Source organism: Gossypium hirsutum, chromosome A03 (assembly GCF_007990345.1).
Source record: "Gossypium hirsutum isolate 1008001.06 chromosome A03, Gossypium_hirsutum_v2.1, whole genome shotgun sequence".
NCBI classification, from domain to species: domain Eukaryota; kingdom Viridiplantae; phylum Streptophyta; class Magnoliopsida; order Malvales; family Malvaceae; genus Gossypium; species Gossypium hirsutum.
Genome location: NC_053426.1, coordinates 26464866 through 26483064, shown reverse-complemented (window position 1 = coordinate 26483064; position 18199 = coordinate 26464866). Strand labels below are relative to the sequence as shown.

The 18199-nt window shown below is 32.1% G+C and overlaps 1 long non-coding RNA gene across 1 annotated transcript; it reads left to right on the top strand.

Annotated features, from left to right (window-relative positions):
• Window positions 1–1523: 1523 nt before the first annotated feature.
• On the top strand, window positions 1524–18199 carry LOC121219489 (uncharacterized). The gene is made up of 3 exons (XR_005916256.1): window positions 1524–1612; window positions 4457–4541; window positions 17960–18199. It is a non-coding gene; the product is annotated as an uncharacterized lncRNA (long non-coding RNA).

The following is an 18199-nucleotide window of genomic DNA, read 5'->3' as shown; positions in this document are numbered from 1 at the left end:
TAATGAGTCTATATATACACATATCTCATATCCCACATTGCTTAAGAAAACAAGAGAAATGAGATTTTAGGTCTATATAAATACCTATTTTGTAAGTTTTATTTCCTGACACCAAAAATTTTAAAAAAAAATTGATCTTGTCACTTTTAGTGTTGATGTGGCAAAAAAGTGCTTCCAGTTAAAAACGTTTTTTCCCCTAAAAAAGTTTCTAGCTGAAAGCGTTTTACCAAATTTGGCTCATTTCTGTAAATTTTTAAATTTTGATCTATTTTTGTAATTTTTTTAAAAAAGGATTTTTTTGGTAATTTAATCCAAAACAATGTTACAAAAATGCCTTTTAAATACTAATGTATTTTCTGGAAAAAAAATGAAGTATAAGTTAATTAATAAAGTTATTTAGTTGAAAGCTTATAATCATTGATTATATTAATTATAACTTAAAAGAAAATAATATGAATTTCTTAATTTAATAATCTCAATCTATAAATAAGAGGGCAAACTACACTATTAGTCACTAAAATATGAGTAAGTTTTTGTTTTGGTTACTGGATTGTTAGTTACAATTTGATCATTGAGCTATTCAAAAGTTTACTATTAAAATCAATGTTTTATGGCTTTCTTTGTTTGCACTACCTGCTCCAATAGAAAGCTCTCTTTACTCTTCTCTTATACATTTCGGTTTGTTTTCCTGTGAAACAATTTTGGACGTCACAAATCTGCGAACCAAAATTAGAACAACTTTTTTTTTATCTCCGAAACTATTAGATCGACTTGGATCTAAGGTATATTCTACTGATTGATGGGTACTGATCCACCGTACTAGTATCGACTTGTCGCTTGGAGCTCACTGATGGAACTTAAAAAAAAATTAAGAACACAGCGACTTAAATAAAAAACTTTTGAATAGTTCAGTAACTTAAAAGTTTCAAATAGTTTAGTGACCAAATTATAAATTTCTTTAGTTAAGTGAGAAAAATAAAAAATTTACCTATAATTTAGTGACTAATGATGAAATTTCCCTATATAAATTAAGGTAAAAAAAAATTATTCCTATTAAAAATATATGCTTTATCCGATTTTAAATCATATATATGAAAAAGAATCACCATTAATACTTTTATCAAACCTCAAATGTTTAGAAAAATTCAAAATTTTAGCACATAAACTAAATTAAACTATTTTAGTATACGTAAATTTACCTTGAAATAATGATTTAAGAGCTCTCATCTCTAAAGGCTAAAGCGATGATATTTGCAGCTTGAATGCTTTATCTGTGGTGTAGTGCTTGATCCTTACTCGTACACCAAGCTTTTTTCTACATAGTCGTAATAGATTGTAACTCCAAGGAATGAAGGTAGCAAGTTTAGTATTCCTTGCTTCAATATAGCCCCCTCTATATACAAATCAATGAAAACAAGCTACAAGATTCGTATTATATTTCCATTTTAAAAGAGACACAAGTTTTTAGAGAAAGTTTCATACTTCATCCTATGAGGCAAGGAACAACCAACAAATTAAATAGACCAAGTAAAGAATTCCCTAAATATAAATGAACACATGATCACCTTCATTTTGAAACAAGCTCCCACATAATATCACTTGTTCTTCTAAGGTATGTGTAATTCTAGCTTTATTTCATTCTCTTTTTTGAGCTCTATAACTCTGTACAATGTCCATTGTTATATTGAAAAAAACATTTATGTTCTCACGTTATGATTGTGGGTTCCCTTTGCTTGCATTATAATTTTTAGGCAGTTTCTTTTTCACTTGCAACGCAAGCTGATTGCGCGAGAGTTCCGGTACAATTTTCATATGATGATTGGAGGTCTAGTGCAGGGGGAATTAAAAAAAAAATTATAGGTTTGGATTTGAATAATAAATTTTTGAGAAATCAAAACATAATTATATAGTTTAGTAGTTTGTTATTTTCATCATTTTAAAAGGATTAACCATAGTACATTTTCTATTTTTAGGAGATTAAAATGCAATTTTACAAAAAAATTAAATTTTAATTCAATCATAGGCTTAAATAACAAATTTCCATTTGAGAGGGAGACCAAAGCCCCTACCTACCCCTTCATACTCATAAATAATGCAATTCTCATTTTATCTCTCACTTTTTTTTTTACAGTCCATGTTCAAAGTTCGTGATTATCCTTCTCAATAATATTGTTTCCATGCTTTGAATCTTGGTTCACCCCTTAGGAATGCAATGTGCTTTACCATTGCATCCAACCAGTTATTAATCATTTTACCTCTCACTTTAATATTATTTTAATATAATACTATTTTAATTAAGATTTAATATAACATAATTTTAATATATATTTTTTATACATTTATTTAAAAAATAAATGTATTTTTAATTGCATTTAACATAAGTAAATATAATTTAGTATTTAGTATTTAATTTTAAAACATTATTTAATAATTTATTATATCCTCATATATTTCAATTTAATATTTTTAATGGTCATTTTCGATTTTGATTTCACTATCACCACTATGTTTGAATCTAAACATATTTCTCACCACTGATTTTAATTTTATTGTCACATTATTCAATTTCATTGCTACAATAAATAATCTCATTTCCACAATTACTTTTAATCTCCATATTTATCCAAAGGGAGCCCAATTGTTAAAAGGTTTGGTGCTTAGCAGGTATTGAATTGTGTGTTATAACTTTTTGTGTGACATCTTAAACGAATGTGTATAACAATTAAAGAAAGACATAAAGTAATTGTTTCCACAATTCAATAATAATCAGTTACATCTACAACATGAAAGCTTAGAGAATAATTTCACTATGTGAAACAAAGTACAATCACCAATATAAATCCGGTACCCTAGGATCACCTACAATTACAACATTTTGGGTATGCATTGTGGATGCTTACAAGATCCTTGCACGATCCTCTTGCACTTCGAAAACATTCCTATTGAAGGCTATGTAAAATCTTTTCCTAAACAATCAATTAGTCTTAAAAATACATTTAAGGAGAAGTTCTTTTATGAAAAAATTGGATGCTCAATAGTTTTTGTCATGGAGAATGATAGTCCCTTTAAATAAACCCACAATCAGCTAGTCAATTTTTCAAAAGATTATTCTCCTAAACATAGTTCAAGTTGCTAAATATCCATCCCTACAATCACAACAACTCTCTCTCAATCAATTCCATCTTCATCAACATAAGAAAGTATTATCTCCCATTAACTTGTTACTATTTTTCAATATAGTTTTCAAACAAATAAGGATAAATCTTAAATTTTATATATATAAATGAATTTGAAGATCAATTGGGGGCTTTAGAAACATTTTAAGATCATTTAAAAAAGGTTTGAGAGTGGTCAGAGGTGTCCGAGACCCAAAACAAGCCACCATAAGTCAAATTGCACCAAAATAGTGCAATAAGAGATGATGTGGTATGTGATGTTGTGGTATTGTATAATGCCACAATGTTGTAATACCTAACATCGCAACACCACTATATAGATGATCAATGTTGCGACATTGTGAGGGGTTGTAACATCCTAAAATAGGGCCTAGTCAGAATAGTAGTTTTGAGACCACAAATCTAACGTAAAAATATTTATTTTATGATCATTTTGAGGTCTAGGACATGAAAGCATGCATGTGTGAAATTTTCATGAAGAAATTTTAAGAATAAAGTGTCCAATTGGAAATTAGGGACCAAATTGAATAAATTGTAAAACTTGGGTTCTAGAAGTAATTAGTATGAAATTGCTATGGATTATTAATTAGGAGGCCTTAAATAGAAATTTTCCCAATTTTTAAGTTTTTGGATAAAAATGGGCATGGATGGAAAATTTTGAAAGGTTAGCAAGGAAGGGCATTTTGGTCATTTGGTAATAAATGAAATAAAAAGGGAAAATGAAAGCTAAAATCAGCCATCATCTTCTCCATAGCTGCTGAAAATTTTAAGGGTTCCATAAGCTAGGGTTTTGACTTTTTCAAGCTCAATAGTAAGTGTTCCCTAGCCCCGTTTTTTATGTTATTTATGTTTTTGAGATCTTCGTAACATGCTCTCTCTATTTCTACCCATATTTTAAGCTAGGGTTCATGTTTAGAAATTTACCCATGCATGAGATCTTGTGTTTTGATGATTTATGGAGGAATATGAGAGTTTAGAGGATGGTAAACAACTTTTACTCAGTAGTTTTCATGGAAATGGCTTAAAGGACCATGTTGTAAAAGTTGTAAAAATGGGTAGAAAAATGTGAAATGAAGGAAAATGTGGGCTTGTATAAGCAAGAAAAATATTTTTCTAGGCTTGGGTGACTTAGAAATTTCATGCATTTCATTATATGAGCCCAGGGACTAATTTGTAAAAGTGTGAAAGGTTAGGGGCGAATTGGTCATTTTGCCCGGGGGCGAAATTTAGGCCTAAAATGAATAGTGTGATGTATTAATAATTTATTTTTACTGATACAGACCTTGAGGAACCAATTCCGGAGGTTGACCGTGGAAAATGAAAGGTTTCAGAATTTCTGAAATACGAATCCGAAACAATTACCAGGTAAGTTCGTGTAACTCGAAGTAGACTCTTAATGTACTAAAAAATGTATATTCATGTATGCATTATAATATATTCATGTATGCACATGGGCGTGTGCATTGCCTCCACATGGGCGTGTGAGGCTTAAACCTAGAAATTCCCTAAAGTTTTCTAAATTTCTTGATTTAGTCCCGGATCGCTTTTAATGCGTGTTTTAGACCTTGTAGGTCCATACTTGGGACAATGTGATTTTGTTTGATTAGTTTCAAATTGGAGATGAAATTTTATAGCCCTATTTTTTGAAAATACCATGTTTATGTACGGTAATGCCCCGTACCTTGTCTCGGTCTCGGGTACGAGTAATGGGTGTTACAGGGGTGATGCCATGACACCACTCTCTGTATGCTCAATGTCGTAATGTTGCAAGGACGATGTCATGAAATTGTAGTAGAGCAACCCAAAAACACTTTTAACTAAACCATAACACTCCTCAAACATTCCAGCAACATACCATTAAGTTTCTATTGATTTTAGAGAAATATCAAAAATACATTTGAGCTTAAAATCAACTTGAAAACATGATCAAATCATATACACACTTAAGATTACTTTGATATGATTAAAAACATTCATACATTTTGTGAAGCTTACAAATTTATTGTAAGATACACTTAGCCTAATTACATTTCATTGCAAACTCTTCTAATACAATGATAAAAAAAAACTAAACTCTCTATATTCTTCAAACCTCGTATGGGAATATGATCCTCCATGACATGGTCACAACTTCACGAAAAGATCTTTCACTTATGAGTTTAAACCACTAACGCATTAAGCTAGAATATCTTAGAAAATACACTAGGATATCCTACTTTACCATCTCTTACATTTAGTGTTCAGTCTTATGTAAATCAATATCTTTACTTTGTATAAGCTAATGCTTATTAATGAGAGTATAGTTCTTTTCACTTATTGATTTGTACATTAAGATGCAAGGGTATATTTGTTCATTTAATCACTTTACACTATTAAGGTAATTTCAAATTTTTTTGGTATAACCAAGGTATTTAAGGTAACTACTATGTAATAGATCATTTTCTCAATTGTTAAGTATTCCTACTAGAATCTCTAAATCATTAATCCCTTTAGTCAGATTAGGACTTATAAATAGGACTTATAAACTTCTCATTTAACTTTACATTCACACTTAAGTCCATTCTTAGTTAATGATACACTTCGTTACTCTTCTTTTAATTTCCCACTTTACTCATGTTCATTTGACACACATATTGTAATTTATCAGTCCAATTGTTATTAATTTAAATACTTTTCCCTTAGTAAACATGTAACACCCCTGGGCTGACTCGATCGGTAGATCTGAGCAACAAAATATTACAAACATTACCGAAGCAATTTCAGACAATTTAGCAAAATTCAATCAATCATATATGCAAACAAGGTGTCATTCTCATTCTAAATATATATTATAATCATTTCTGAGTTTTCATGGGCTTACAAAAGCTCTTTTGTTAAACTGTACATGAATTAGGACCAAATTATAAATTTTTAAAAATTTAGAGTCGACATCGCGACTTCAACAATTCCACGACGTGATGATGGCAACCAATATGTCATGTCGGGAATTACTACCTTTTTTTTGTCACTACATCACTTATTGTCATATATCATTGCAGCGAGGGATGTTAGTTGTCGAGATGTGGCCACTATTTTTTTTTGGAAAAATGCACATTTTGGTACCTACTCCGTGGTCTCCAACAAAAAACCTTTCAACATGTTCACCCAAAGACCATTTCTACTTGATTTAAACATATCAAAACATGCCAAGCAAGTTCAAACAAGAAAATTCAACCTCTTATCATGATATTCAATCCCTATTCATCAATTAAACTTAAAAAATTCAAATGACACAAAACATAACAACTATACCATGGAAGTTTACCACCACTTTACCTATCATTTCCTTTGTACCATTTAAAACTAAATGACCTTATTATGAAACTACATAAAGCATATATTAATCATACATCCAAGCTTCACCTTAGATTTTGCCAATACTAAATATAATTTTAATCTAATCAAAATCAATTCATGACATCTCATACATTTAAATATAAAGCTACCATTTCTACCTTAATCTATGTCATTCCCATACATGTCGAAGGCATTACTCCAATCAAATTTTCATGCTTAATTCATTTTTTCCATCTAAATATCAAGTTCATTTCATCCCATTTCAATTTCTCAATTTCATATAAACCGTTTCGCCCGATGAACCCTAGTAAACAGGCTTGGATACACAAGTATCTACACCACACCATTTGTTCGTTTGAGTTGAATATATACATATCAGGTTACTTGTTTAGGCTAAACCTTTATAATGACATATTAGGTTACTCGCTCGAGCTAAACTTGTGTCACATAATACTTGAGAATCTACTACAAATGATGGACCTCGATAACATCTATAATAAATCTCTTGCAAGCACACATAATACCCTATTAGAATGCCAATTGTATCTTAACCTTTACTAATTTTACACAGGCATCTTTTACACATATAAATGTTACATTTCAATTAAGTCCAATTCTAGCCCTTCATACCAATTCACAACTATTAATCCATAATCAAACACACACATACACACAAATATATATACAAATCAAATTCATAACAACCTAAGTAAATAAATTCCATATGAACTTACCTAATCAAAACACCAAACAAGTTGATTTTTCAACGACTAATCAACAATTTTAGCTTTTCCTCTATTAACTCTGCTTTGATTCGGTTCTTGATCTAAACAATTATTTTATACAATCCATCAATACCAAAAATTTTCATATTATGTCATGACATGAATGAACCTATATAACCTCATTTTTGATACCCTAAAAGTTTACATTTTATTCAATTTAGTCCTTGAATTCAAAATAGCCACAACTTCCAATTCTTAGCTTCAGTTTAAAATCCGACTTTGCATACATTCATTAGGGACCCTATATTTTCTATTTATACTAAATTTAACACAAATTATACATTTTATTCACTTTCCCTATGTACAAAACTAATAATTGAACATTACAATATAATCCTTTCATAATCTATGCTAAAAATCTATTAATTTCAAGCCTAATTCTTCAAGAAATCAATAATGGAAACTTTCTAAAACTTTAACAATTTTACAAATTAGTATATGGGATAGCTAAATTAAGCTCTTATTACCCCAAATTCATAAAAATCATAAGAAAATGATTTGAATTTACCTTAAAATCAATGGCCAAATTTCTTTTGTATTTTTCCTTAGGTTTTTCTTCCATTGGCAACAAGAAGAAAAAATGAAGAAGATGAAAAACTTTGCTCTACTAAATTTAACTTTTATACCTTGATTAAACATTAATTAACCTAATACTTTATTAGTTTACTTTAATTATAATTAACCTTATTAGTGGAGAACATGATCATCCACTATCTTAAATAACAAAATGATTTATCTACCATTTTGAACCTTTGACTAATTTCAATTTAAGTTCCTAAGTCTTTGGCCAATTAAAAATCTATAGCGATAGGAGTTTTACAATTTAGCCCCTGCACCTAAATTAACTATTTAGCTGACAAAACGATGGATTGAAAATCAATATACTTTTATACTAATCCCATAAATATTCATATTTAATATTTACGGAATTGGGTTATGAAAATAGGACTCCGGAATCATATTTTTCGATACCATTGAGAATTGGGCTTTTACAATTCTCTACCCTGAACAAATTTCATCCTCAAAATTTACTTGAGAAAAGATGAGGGTATTGAGATTTCATAGTTTCCTCCGACTCCCAAGTAACCTCTTCTATACTGTGATGATGTCATAATACTTTCACTAATGCCACACGTTTATGTCTTAACTCTTTTATTTCTCGAGCTAAAATCTTAATCGGTTCTTTACCATACTTCAAATCAGGCTGCAACTCAATTTCGTTGAGAGTTAACACATGAAATGGATCATATCTATATCTTTATAACATTGATACAAGAAAAAATTATGAATCTTATCCAGTTCAGAAGGTAGAGCTAGTCGGCAAGTTACAGACCCAATCTCTCAAGAATTTCATACAGTCCAATAAACCTCAGACTGAGCTTCCCGTTCATCCAAAATGCAAAACCTTTTTTCCAATGAAAAAATTTCGATAAGACCTTATCACCAATCTTGAATTCAATGTCTTTTCTTTTCAAATCAGCATAGGTCTTTTATCAATCGGAAGTAGCTTTCGAGTAGTCTCAAATAATCTTAGCTTTCTTTTTTGTCTTACATTTCAAATTTGTTCTCGCCAACTTTCTTTCACTCAACTTTGACCAGCATAGAGGAGTTCAAGATTTATAGCTATACAAAGCTTAATAAGGTGTCATATTGATGCTCGACTAATAGCTATTATTATGGCAAACTCAACCAACGGTAAAAGTTTTTCCCAGCTTCCTTCAAATTCAATCACACTACAATGTAAGCATATCCTCGAGTATTTGAATTACTCAATTTGATTGTCTATCGATCTGAAGGTGTAATGTCATACTAAAAATCAACTTAATGGCCATAGATGCATGTAGTTTATTCCAAAATCTGGAGGTAAATCTTGGATCTTTGTTTGAAATGATAGATAAAGGCACACCGTGCAATCTCACAGTCTTAGAGATATAAATTTCAACTAATTTCTCAAGTGAATAGTTGGTTCTCATAGGAATGAAATGATTCAATTTGGTCAACTTATCAACTATCACCCAAACTGTATTTTTCTTTTTCGGTATTGATGGTATCCCGATATAAAGTGTAACACCCCTTACCCCTTACCTAAGTCCGAGGCTGAGACTGGGCACGAGGCATTACCATACTTAACCACCTGCATACAATCATTTTCGAGTCACCAAGGCTTGATCAAATTTAAAACTTTAACTAAACTCCTTAACAAAGGCCTATAAAGCCTCAAACATCCCTTGAGAACCACTCGGGATTGGCTCGGGTCCTTAACCGACTTTAGAAAAATAACCTTGAAACAGGGCACATGCCCGTGTGGTCATCATAACATGACCGTGTTGATGGCCCGTGTGACATACACGGTCTAAGCATCTAGGGACATGCCCGTGTCCCATACCCGTGTGAATCAAATTCTAAATTCGAACTTACAGGGGTTTTCACACAGCCTGACACGCGCCCATGTTTATGGCCTATGTCCCTCACACGGCCATGACATGCCCGTGTCCTAGCCCGTGTCTAAAAACTTTGACATTCTGTTTCTGACGCCAGCATCCAATTTAGGGCACCCAGCCAAGGCACACGCCAGTGCGCTAGGCTGTGCCCTTCACACGGCTGAGACACACGGCCGTGTCTCTGCCCACGTGTTTACTACCATGCATACTAACTTGCACCTTTTACGTGCAAGGGACACACGGCCAGACAACATGCTCATGGGGCTGGCCGTGTGTCACACACGGCCTAGACACACGCCCGTATGTCTACTCGTGTGGAAAAATACAAGGCTATTTTGCCGCCCTCGTTATCATGCACACAAGCTTACTTACCTTGGCCAATAACATGGCACCTTTGGACACTTAATCATCCACAACCATGACAAGATCATGGCAACTTTATAACACAACATACATACTTAAAACATCATATCATCACCCCTCAATTAAACTATTGAGCATTCATCCCAACGAATATAACTCATCACATACATGCAGTTATAAGCTACATCTCAATGGCGTAGACACTTGCATAATCAAATAATTAACATAAGCCATCATTCATGGCTATATACAATTAGGACCATAACCATCCTAGGCTGGTCCACTTGACCATTTTATCAATGACACAATTACAAAATACAAGTCCCTATACATGCCATAAACTCAAGTGCTTGAATACTCATACCTCAAATGGTAGCTTGGTAGTGTGATAGCATCTCCGGCGATCTCCAACCCGAGCTAGCACTATTACCCTATAAGAGATAAGAAAGGAAGGGGAGTAAGCTCTAAAACTTGGTAAGTCGTATGCAAATGTTAAATAACTATTTACATTCGTTTATTATCCACTTATTCATAAGTATATTATTAACACAATTTTCACTAAACTTTAGGGTTACTTCTTACTCATTCCAAGCGCTTACTCTTTTATCTTACAATCTCGGATTTCATGCCTTGGCATTGGGTTAATAATCATAACCCTCCCACTATAGTCTATCATGTAATTTATGGGCGTCTTACTACACCATAACTCAATTTGGCCCTAAAGCTTAATGCATGATCTTCACCAAATCTTAGTATACATCACACATGATTTCTACCGAATCTCAGAGTACATCATCTTATCATAAAGGTGGATCATTAATCCCAAGGTTATCTATATTGCATAAGCATAACATATTCCTATATAATTCTCACCATATGTTCATCATACATTGAATTCACTACTCATAGTTTTGTCGTACATACCTTTTCCATCTTGTGAGATAATCACTTACTTGCTCATTCTTTGGCATGCCTATTGAAATACAATTTTAAGCATGCAAATACGTTAGGTCACATCTCAATTTGGCCCGAGGCTTACTACGAAATCATCATCTATAATTGCCACACATCTACTTCTCAATATACATATGTTCCATCAATCACAATAGTTAATATGCAATCATTACCATTATGGTCTGGAGTTCACAATTATGAGCTACATATGTGCCCGTTTACTCAAAATAACTTCATTTTCATACACATTTTTTATTTACCCATTGAACCCTTCAGGATCCATAAAGGATACTTGGGGATCTCATATATATATATCACCTTACCAATGCCATATCCAGGATATGGTCTTACATGGAGTCTCATAGCGATGCCATATCTCGGATATGGTCTGACACACAATTTCAATATCTCTATGTCATACCAATGTATCCTAATCATCCCTAGGTTCAACCGAGACTTTCATTACTTCGAATCTTTATTGAATAATATTATTCATACTTACAAGAGCAATTATACAATTCATGAAATATTAAGCACTTAATACATAACATAATGTTGATTTACTTACACATGAACTTACCCTATCATACCGAAACGTGAACGACTATTTCGGTTTAGTCCGTTAGCTTGGCTTTTCCTCGGTCTAGGCCCGAATTTTGTAATTCTTGATCTAAATATAGAAAATTAATTCATTTAAATCAGCATATCAATCTAGTCACTACCATTTCATATTTTGGGCAAAATGACCATTTTGCCCCTAGACTTTTACAAAATGACCATTTTACCCTTGGGTCCGGAAATCAATTTTTATCGAATTTCCTTATTAACCAAGCCTAGCTGACCATTTATTCCTCTTATAAAAATCCTAAATTTTCACTATTTCACACCATTACAACCTATTTCATAACTTTTACAAATTGGTCCTGTTAAGGGTTTTTTTTTATGAAAAATCCTTTCACAAAGGTTGTTTATTTAACAACCATAACTCATATTATTTCATAAAATTTTAGTTATCAACACATATGTTTTCATGGTAAAACTCTAGACTCTCAACCATTTTGCAAAATAGTCCCCTCAATAGCTAGATTAAGCTTTAGGGGTTCCAAAAATACAAAAAATCATCAAGAAAGACAACCAAGAAGACTTACTTGCAAGAGCTTAAGGTTGCTGAAAATTTTTAAGCTTCCATGGCTATTTTCTTGAAGAAAATCGGTGGAGAAAGAAGGAGAGATGAGAAAATTACAACTTTTTCCTATTTGTCTTATTTTAGTCAATCTTATCACCTACTTTCACCAAATTGTTGACTTTCTTATTTCTTTGTCTCCCTTGGCCAGCCATCACTTGTTTAATGGCCAAATTTCACTTTAAATACCCCCAATTTAGGTTCTCTAGCAATTTGACACCTTTGGCTATTAAAATAGGACTTTTGCACTTAATGCGATTTAGTCCTTTTTCACAATTAGGCTCACAAACGCTAAAATTACTTCACCAAAATTTTCATACACTAAAATAATCAAGCTATGACACTAAAATAATAATAAAAATATTTTCTCAACCTCAAATTTTGTGGTCCCAAAACCACTATTCCAACTAGGCCCTAAATCGGGATGTTACGTGAAGTCCATTGTGATTTTGTCGCATTTCTATTCATGAATCATTATAGATTGTAATAATCCTGACAGGAACTAATGCTCTATTTTAACTTGCTGACATACCAAACATTTTTTTTTCTGTATTTAATGATCTCCCTTTTCATCCCTAGCAACTAGTATAACAGTTTCAAATCGTTATACATCTTATTGCTGTTTGGATGCATTGTATAAGTACTAGTGTGGGCTTCATGAAGAATATCTCGCTTCAATTTTGAATTTTTTGGTACACACAAAAGATTTTGAAAATACAAACTCCTGTTATCACCTTTGCTGAATTCATTGGTTTGATTGTTTTCAACAAGTTTCTGCTTCGCTTGTAACTTAATGTCATCTTTTTACAACTCTCGAATTCTCTGAAGAGATACATGTTTAGCTCTCAACAAAGCTAAATTAGAGCCATATCGCTCAAGAGTTAAACAAGTATTCATCGCTTTTAAAGCAATCAGGGATTTTTGAATTAGAGCATTAGCCACAACATTAGCTTTTCCCAAGTGATAGCCAATAATCAAATAGTAGTCTTTAAGTAACTCAAGCCACCTACGTTGTATCAAATTCAATTCTTTTTGTGTCAATAAGTACTTAATACTTTTATGATCATTGAAAATGTGACATTTTTCTCCGTACAAGCAGTGTTTCCATATCTTCAGAGCAAAAACCACAGCTGCAAGTTCCAAGTCATGAGTAGGGTAATTCTTCTCGTGCAACTTAGGTTGTTGGGAAACAAAAGTAATCACTCTCTTTTCTTATATCAGTACACAACCTAAACCATTGAGGTCCTGTCGCTGAACACTACAAATTCTTTCCCCGATTCAAGCTAGAGTAAAATCGGAGCTTCAGCTAATAGTGCCTTCAACTTTTCAAAACTCTACTGGCACTTTTCAGACCAAATGAAACTAACATTCTTCTATATCAATTTTGTTAATGGAAGGGCTATCATTGAGAATCCTTTTACGAGTCACCAATAGTATCTTGCCAAACCCAGAAAACTTCTTACTTCAGTGACATTCTTTACAGGCTTCCAATTATTGATACCTGAGATTTTACTCAGATTAACTCAAATACCTTCACTTTATATCACGTAACCTAGAAATCCTACTTCTCGTAACCAGAATTTGTATTTTCTAAACTTGGCATACAGTTGCTTTTCCTGAAAAGTTTGCAACATAATCCTTAAATGTTGATCATGATCTTTTTCACTCTTCTAGTAAATCAAGATATCAGCAATAAATATGACAACAAACTGGTCTAGATACAGCTGAACGATTATGTTCATCAAATCTATAAAAGTGACAGGGGCATTGGTAAACCGGAATGACATTTCCAAAAACTTAGTTTCTATATCGAGTTCAAAAATAAGTTTTTGGCACTTCTGACTCCTTGAATCTGAGCTGATAATATCTTGATTGAAGATCAGTTCTAGAAAACAAGGTTTCTCCTTTGAGTTGATCAAAAAAATCATCAATTCAAGGAAGTGAATACTTGTTTTTTATGGTTACTTTATTCAATTACTGGTAGTCAATACACAATTTTAGGGTTCTACCTTTCTTTTTCACAAAAAAATTAAGGCTCTCTATAGCAAAATTATTGAATGATGTGCAAGTGTACACAGTTGTTAACAAGTAACAAAGTAGTGAGTGAAGATTATCATCTCCATAGGGACTGATTACGTGAATCACAAGTTGTAAACTTAACACTAAACAAGTTGGTTACGTGAGGAAAAAATAAAGAGTGTGATGAGTGAACTAATTAATCTACCTAAAATTAATCTAAATATGCAAGATAGAATGTAATACAGAATAATAAGCAAGCAAGTTTATAAGACTTGATCACAGTGTCATGCATGAGCTAGAACAATTACTTTTACTTAACTTAGAATTATTAAGAACAATGTTGAAAATGTTATGGTTTTCCCGTGGCAATTTGGATCTTTAGTAACTTAGAATTTATAAATTGTAATGTTATACTATTTAAATCGTAAGTCTCTTTAGCATACTTCTATGTTCAATTAACTCTGAAGTTACATAAAAAAACATCATAATTAGGAGCTATGCAATGTAACAATATTGCTACATACCCTTACTAATTTAATTTCCAAGAAACCAAACATGCATAATTCAAGTATTGTGTCCATTAATTATTATCTTGTTTTGATTAATAAATTAATTAAATTACTTTTCAACATTATTGTAACACTCATAACCCGTATTCGTAGCTAGAACAGGGCTACGGAGCATCACTAGATTTTACAGAATAATTTCATGCAATTCATGTCATTTACTGTTCATATATGAAATTAATCATATTGTCCCTTATATGGACCCTCGAGGCCCAATTTAAACACTTGAATCGAATCAAGGCTGATTTGGAAACTCAGAAAATTTTTCACGAAATTTTAAAATTTTTCCTAGATGCAAGGCACACACGCCTGTGTGGTCAAGGGACACGCCCGTTGTAACATCCTGATTTTGGGCCTAGTCAGGAACAGTGGTTTCAAGACCACAAATTCGATGAGGAAAATTTAATTTTTATTATATTTTTATGGTCTACGACTTCATGGAATGATTTCGTGAAAATTTCATTCGAAAATTTGGATGTTTGGGCACTCAATTTGGTCAAAAGGACTAAATTGTAAAAAGTGTAAAAGTTGAGTTCTGCATATTAGAAGTGTCTAGTTGTTATGAGTTTTTAAATTAAAGGTCCTTAAATGGCAATTAGACCATTTTGAATTTTGTGGACAAAATTGGACATGGTATGATAGGTTTTTAAAAGGTTTTCATTAAGGGCATTTTAGTAAATTGGTAATTAAATGAATTAAAAATGCCAAAATAAGCCAAATTTGCTCATCTTTTTCCTCATGGCCGAATTTATCATGAAAAACACCATGGATAGGGTTTTCAAGCTTTCCAAGCTCATTTGTAGGTGATCCTGAGCCCCGTTTTTAATGTTCTTTACATTTTTGAAGTCCTGGTAACATGTTTTAGCTATTTCTACCATTTATTTGAGCTAGGGTTTGTGTTTAAAAATTTACCCATGAATGATATGCATGTATTTTGATGTTCAATGGTAGAATATGAAGCTTGAAATTGTGTTAAACAACTTTTTCTAAGCAATTTTACGTGAAAACAAGTAAAATGACATAATCGGTAAAAATACATAATGTTCATAAGTACATGTTAGAGTGAGAATTTGATGTTTCCATAGAAGGGAAAAATGATCAGCATGTCATAAAACATAAGAAAATAGGAAGAAATTTAATTTCCGAGCCTTGGGGAAAAGTGAAAATATGCAAAAGTTTAGGGGTCAAAATGAAAATTTGTAAAAATATGATTTTTGGACCCTTATGACTAATGTGACTAATTATTAGGCTAAATATGATATTATAGATCAAGGAAATCAAGATTCGGGCTTAAATCGGGAAAATACAAGGTTATGGACTAAAATGGTAAATTGCCGTTTTTAGATCGAGGTAAGTTTGTGTGTTAATAATAATGCAATACCATGCATGAATTGTAATTCTCTATTGATATAACATAAATTGTATGATTTAATATGTTTAAGAGATGTTGATGGATGGTGTGTATGATATGGAAAAATGTAATGCTTGTTGTGTCATGTGAAATTGAATGACAAATTATTGTTACATGAATTGAGTGTTAAATTACTATTACCTGGGTTGTATGAATTGCTACACGATTGTACTTGATGAAATTTTGAAAAGTAAGTTTGGATAACTTAAAGAAAACTCCTAACATGCCTAATTGTATGATTTATGAGTGCATAATAAGTGCATTTATTGATGGCATGAAATAACATGAAATGCATCTTTGAAAATGATTTGTCGAAAAATGTCTCAGTTGAGGTTAAAAAGGGAATTCGATGGATAAACCATGATTTACAAGAGAATGGAGATCCTGTATGTGTTGCAGAAAGGATTTAGCCCGAACGGGTAATCCGTTGATCTCAATTATGAAAAGGATCTAGCCTGGACGAGTGTTCTTTTGGATGATCGAGCCTCTCGAAGAATATATGTGCATTGGATTTAGCCCGGATGGGTAATTCGGTTAGGGTCTGAATTTAGCTTGGACTGTTAATTCAAATCCAAACTCAGTAAGGGTGTTTGTCGCAATAAGGGATTTAGCTTGGACTGGTAATCCTGACATCACCTTATGAGTTTACGATACGGGGGATTTAGCCTAGACTAGTAATCCCACCGTAAGATGTGAGGTTTGCGAGAGTGCATACATGAAATGATCATTCTTATGAATTAACGGTAAATGCATAATCCATCAAAATTTCCTAGAAACTCAACGGGATTAATATGATGTATATCAATGAAATGATAAATGATGAGCTCTTCTAAGACAAATTTACATGGTGCATTGTCATGAGACTAATTTGATGATTGAGTACATGTGATAGGGAATTATCTTATACTTGGAATGCATGACTAAGTGTGCCCATGAGAAATAATAACTTTTATATTGAGCTTTATTATGAAAAAATGAGTAAGGGATCCATGAAATGGTAAGTTCATGATAGTTTGGAAATGATCTTATGATAGTGATCATTATATTGTACTAAAATAGATTTGGACATCAACATTGGTCTAAATTTGAAAATCCACTAAAAATAGTGGAAATTGAGTTAGAAGCTTAACAAAATATGAAATTAAAGCTTAATGAGTCTAGTTTCACATAAAGGAAACAATGAAAGCAAAAGAATTCTGTATCATGAGATATTTTAGTTCTTGTGAGACAGAGTTGGAGTGATTCCAGACTCCCCTGTCTCAAATTTGGAAAATCACTAGAAATTGTAAAAAAATAATTATGAGTTAAAATTTATATGACTGAAATCCTTAATTAGTATATTTCTAGGAAAAAGAGACAGTAACATTATCTGAGTCTCGTACTATGAGATAAATAAAGTTTAGTGAAGAATGGTCAAAGCTATCAAACAGAAAAATAGGGGAGACTTTGAATAATAAACTGTACTTATTGGCTAGACCAAAAATTCTAAAAAGTTTATAACAAGAAGAGATATGAGTCTAGTTTGTGGGAAAATTAACAGATCTTAATTTGGAGTTCCGTAGCTCTGGATATAAATAATTTAATGACTGTGACTCGGGAAAATAACTTATCTAGAATTTGAATAAATAGAAAAAATAATGAAAATAGCATGTTATCGCATTGCTTATTATTTTCACGTGAGCTTACTAAGCGTAAAGCTTACTCCCTCCTTTCCATTTCTTATAGTTTTTTCAGGTCAGCTTGAGGTTGGAGATCATCAGAGGCAGCATCACACTATTGAGCCATTATCCGTGAAGTATTGATATGTGTATGTTAAATGTTTTCAAATGAGTGACATGTATAGGGACTTAGTTTTTCTATGATGACTATTGTTGTGATTAGCCAAAGGTATTGGTTTATATTGATTTGTTGTTTATAGCCATGAGATATGACTTATAATGATTTTGGCTTGTAAGCCTATTTATC